Raw genomic sequence first — 6,000 nt, forward strand, 5'->3', positions numbered from 1 at the left:
AAATCTGTTCATAATATGATAGGCTACTAGTATACCAAATTTGGTGCTTTCCTCACAAAATGCACAATTGTTATGCTATATTTAGCTAAGTTGCCCCACTAATATATGTGCAATGTAATGGAGTAAAATAATATTTTAACAACATGATGATTTATTTTTTTACGGATATATATATATATATATATATATATATATATATATATATATATATATATATATATATATATATATATATGTTCTTCTTCTTCTTTCAGCTGCTCCTGTTCGGGGTCACCACAGCGGATCATCGGTATGATCCGCATAGTGATTTGGCACATGTTTTACGCCGGATGCCCTTCCTGACGCAACCCTGGTCGCCTCTTATGACACAGGGATATGGTACACCTATTTTAACCGGGGTATACACCGGCCCAGTACACTGGTACTCATTTCGCCGACCTCGGAAGGATGACAGGCTGAGTCAACCCCCTGGTGTATTAATTCAGTGGCCCAACGGGGCTTGAACTCAGGACCTTTTGGATCCCAAGCCGCTGCCCTCACCACTGCGCCAACACCAGGCTCATATATATATATATATATATATATATATATATATATATATATATATATATATATATATATATATGTATATATATATATATATATATATATATATATATATATATATATATATATATATATATGTATGCATATATATTACATTATATATACATATAGTATATATGTATGTATGTATATATATATATATATATATATATATATATATATATATATATATATATATATATATATATATATATATATATATATATTACATTACATTTGGAGCAGATGACAAACATTTGCGATCTCACAAAACCAAACTGTATTAAAGCTTTGGCTTTTAGCACACCACCAAGTATAATTTATGTACTGGCATGTTGTACTGTTAGGGATTTTAAGCAGATGTGATCATTCCTCTCTTTGCCTCCTCAGTGCTGTAACATCCACAGTTGCGGGAATTCATGAACCCCTCTTATCTAGAAAAACATACAAACCTTGCTCGTGTTCAGTGCCCAGGCCACTACACAAAAGACCCGTTAACCCTCGTTGGCATAATTTGGGAGCTGAACAATGCTATACGATGTCATTGCTGATCTTTCAACCAAGATTTTTTGCAAGGCTTGCCCATTCAAAAGTGGTGCAGATTAAAAGAGAATGCTTCAAAATTCAATACTCCTCGAGACATGACTCAATGGTATACACATGGAACAAAAAGTTAATTCAAAATAGTGCTGTTTGCTCCCCAAAAAAGAAAATTGAATCAAAATCAAGTTTTCTTTGAAATATAAATAAAAAAATCCTCCATGCACAAACTGTATTTCCATTATCACTAGACCAAGGCAAGTTTGCACAAGCAGCATGTTGAGTACAGTTGTGGAATCAACTTGAAAAAAACACTTTTACATGGCCAAACCTTGAAGAAGGTAACAATATCGTTGCGTACTTGCATTGTTTGAATGTATTACTCTGCCCCGTATATTACTTAGTGAATCCCAAAGAGGGCAAATTATTCGGATGAACAATTCTGGGATATCCTCCAATTAAAGTGGATGTCAACTTGGCTTTCAACAGAACGTTATCAGCATATTAGACCACAAAAATCAACAAACCAAATATGTTAGACAGGTCTCAAACTGGATGACCCAGAGGGACCTCTAACGGAGAAAAAGTAGCTCTGGTCAGGCTTGTCAGATGTATTCCTTATGTCGCAAGCATGGTGTTGGAGCATGAATATAACATGCCTCAGAGTTTATCCACGAGTACTGTCTGGAACCTTTTTTTTGTTTCAGTCAATAAAGAACAGATCAGGATGTAACAGAACAAAACTAGAGGAGCGCTTGGTAGAGCGCATACCTCCGCCACATCATGCCTGATCCACGAGAACATATCCAATACAATTCTGAAATATCATGCTATATATCGTTTTTGGCCCTATCTATCAATGGTGAAGCATCACTTAAAAATTATCGGATCCGGGTTCGGATTCGGATCTACACCAAAATTGAATAAATTCTTCCTTGTCGCACACCCACCGTGTCCACCAAGTTTTGTCCAAATCCGTCCACAACTTTTTGAGATATCATGCGACTTATCCTTTTTGGCCTGATCTTTCAATGGTGAAGAATCACTTTTAAAATTCTAGTAGTCAGGTCCGGATCTTCACCAAATTCTAATCAGTTTGTTCTTGTTGCACACCCAATCTTCACACCAAATTTCACCCAGATCCGTCTCCAACTTTTTGGATATCCTGCACACAGACAAACAGACAATAAAAAGACGTCATGCAGAGCACGATACTTGCAAAATCCACCCGTCTCCAAAGGATGCCATGGATACATCAAATTGTCCGTTTCATTGGTCACAATTGACAATCTTTAATCAAAGCTCAAGGCAATTGGATGAAAATTAATTATTTTTCAGATTAAAAGTGATGATTTTAGAAGTTTGACCTTGAGTTGATCTTTGACTTTTGACCTTAAAAATAGTAGGTTTCCAAATTGAGCGATGTACTCTGCAATTGCTGCTTAATTTTGAGGTTAATCAGATAAAAATTGACGAATTTTCAGAGGAAATTTGATGATTTTAGAAGTTTGACCTTGAGGTGACCTTTGACTTTTTGATCTTAAAAATAGTTGGTTTCCCAATTCAGTAATACACTATAAAACTGCTGTTTAATTTCCAAAGGATGAAAATTGATGATTGCTTCGATAAAAATTGATGATTTTAGACGTTTGACCTTGAGTTGTCCTTTGACCTTAAAAAATAGTTGGTTTCCCAATTCAGTGATGCAATATGCAAATCCTGTTCAAATTTAAAATCAATCAGATGAAAAATGCCTATTTTATAAATTTGACCTCAGGATGACGTTTGACCTTTGACCTCAAAATCAATAGGCTTCTCAGTTGAGACAACCTCTACAAGTTGGGGAAGTTTCATGACGATGGGTTTAGAATTGTGACCTGTCGGTGATAAATAGACGAACAGAATTACAAAATCGACTGACCAATATACTTAAAGGATCTTTGCTTTGGAAGTAACAAATAAACAGACAGAGAGGGATGAAAACAACCTCCTTCAACTTTGGTGACGGAGGTAAATAACAGTAGAAAGAAGAGGTTGGGGGGGGGGGTGGGTGGACATTCCAACATCATAAATAGGGAATGTGGGAAGGAATAAAAGTGATGGAAGGACACTGTGTGAACAAGATGGATGCAGCCTCAAACTCTCAATCAAACAAGTGGAAGGAAAAAATTGGAAACCCGGAAAGAGTTGGGCTTTGGCAGGGTTACTGGGGGTAAAAAAGATCATGATCATGGCAGTGGATGGGGGGTGATCTGATGTGGTCTGGAGACAAACACGTGTCTTCAAGCCTTGGAGGGAAGAATGAGATTGAGGAGACTGAGGAATTTGATTCCACGGGTGGGCATGATTCTAGATTTTGGGAGTTTCACTAGAAGGGGGGAGTGGTGCTAGTGGGAGGGGGTGTGTGGTGGTGGGGGTGATGGTTGATGGGGGATTGTGGAGTGATGGTTGAAGGGGGGTGTGGGATAGTGGTGGTTATTGTGGAAGATATGGTTTTGGGGGGGATAGGGGAGGGGGGGACCCTAAAAGTTTTAGCTTCTTAGGTTAAATCCTCCTGGTGTAGATGATGATATATACAGTTGTGGCAAAAAATATTGGCAGCCTTGAACTTTTTTCAAATAACTCACAATTTTCTCAAAAAATAACTTGAAATTGACAGAAGTATTTGGTCTCCACAATTCTATATTTCACAGTTAATATTACAGAACCTTAGTTTTTGATTCAGAACTTAATATAACCTTTTAAATCAGAAAAGAAAAATAAATGGCATTGACAAAATTATTGACACCCTCAATTAAATATTTGGTATCACAGCCTTTGGACAAAATAACTGCAGTCAAGTTCTTCCTCTTGCCATGAATGAACTTCCTTCCCCTCTCTACAGGCAGTTTGTCCCACTCTTCTTGTGAAAACTGCTCCAGTTCTCCAAGATTTAAAGGCTCCCTTCCCCCAACTGCTGTTTTCAGATCTCCCCACAAGTGTTCAATGGGATTTAGATCTGGACTCATTTGCTGGCCACTTCAGAACAGTCCAGCGTTTTGTCTTGAACCATTCTGGGGTGATTTTTGAAGTGTGTTTTGGGTCATGTCCTGCTGCAAAATGCATGACCTTCGACGGAGACCCAGTTTTCTGACAAGGAGTTGAACATTGCGCTCCAAAATGCCTTGGTAATCCGATTTCACGATGCCACGGACACATTCAAGGCACCCAGTGCCAGAGGCAGCACAGCAACCCCAAAACATCAATGAATCTTTGCTGAAAAACGAAAACAGGCACACCCATTACATTAGAAAGGTAAGACTGTGATATTAAAATGAATTGTGTGCTTTGATTTGTAGAACAAAGAAAAGTTTATCAAGAGGTCCACGGAGACCCTCAGCAATTTTCAAGTTGTCCGCAATTTTTTTTTTTTGAGAACCACTGTAATAGAGCATATTTGGAACATTATTGGTCATATAATTAAGAAAATTGACACTCCTGTGCCGACTCTGTCATGTAATTAGCCCATCTCCTATGCAATGGGAGACGGGGTTTTGCAATCATGCTTGCGTGTGTGTCCGTGTCCATGCCATAACTTTTTTCCCCATTTGAGCTTTGATCATCAAATATTCAACAAATCTGTATTATGAGAATATGTGACCCTCCAGTACAAAACCAGCAATATATACCCAACGTATACTAGCAATAGTTTCTCAAACTTCAGAAACTAATATCCGGTTATTTCGATTTTCCCAATAACGTGTGTTGTAAAACTTCATCGTAAGATATCTCGGTCAGTTTGTGATGGACCACCTTATACAACACACCGTTGTGAAGCTTATTTTAAGGGCTTTCAAATAAACCCAATAACTCAATATTGAATTTTTGCGACTTCCGACTGGTTTTGTACTTGAGGGTCACATATGGAGAAAACAAATTAATAATTGGGTCAAAATGTAAAAGGGCAAAGTCACAGTAAGTACAAGTAAGCCTTATTCAGCCCGTCTGCCATGTATCAGCACGAGATGGCTAAGTTTTGTAATCGCTTCTTTGTTTTTCTGGTTTTTTTATATACTTGCATATTGAGACTATTGCTAGTTTACCATTTGAGCTTTTGTCATCAACTTTTCACCAAGCTTTTTGTTATGAGAATATGGAGAACAGTCATTGATAAATTTTACATTTTTTAAAAGTTGTTTTCATCAGATTTAGTTGAGTACAAAGCGGACACGGATGGGCTTTGCATTTTAAGACGCTTTCTAATTGTTATTACACCACTCACCAAGTAAGTCCAAATGCAACTGCTTGCATGACCTCTCAATTCTCTGCAGTATTTCAACAACACTGAAATCATCAATGTATTTCCACTAGTACATGCATGCAGTAGCTGTGTCATTGATGTTCACTAGGAAGATGATCAGCCACTTCACAGGACAGTTGAAGTGAATCAGAAATTGCTCCAATATACTGAACAGTCTGAGACCGCTGCGGTAAGAAGATACAGATCATCAGCAAAATCATGCGGTTCACTCCAAGTTGTATCATCTTCTCAACCGAGATTATGTGGTTAATATGGTCGAATACCTTGTAGAAATCAACCACACAAACATTTGTGTAATCATTGGGTTTGTTAAGACCCTTGTGTATGTGGTCAAACATATTGAACAATGTAACATCCCCATGTCACCAAATTGTTGAAGATCAATTGCATCTACAATGTCCCCCTCAAACACTTGCACAATCACAGGTGTAATAGATGTTGAGCGAAGTTGATCATATTCAGTAACTGGAGTGGTTTTAGGAATTGGACATAACAAGTGTATTGTCCAGGTGTTTGGAAAGCATCCATATACGAGGCAAAAATTGAAAATCTCAGTTAAAGACTCAGATAATTCA

Source organism: Eptatretus burgeri, chromosome 12, assembly GCF_056783735.1.
Source record: "Eptatretus burgeri isolate ZD-2024b chromosome 12, Ebu_testis_v1, whole genome shotgun sequence".
Taxonomy (NCBI): Eukaryota; Metazoa; Chordata; class Myxini; order Myxiniformes; family Myxinidae; genus Eptatretus; species Eptatretus burgeri.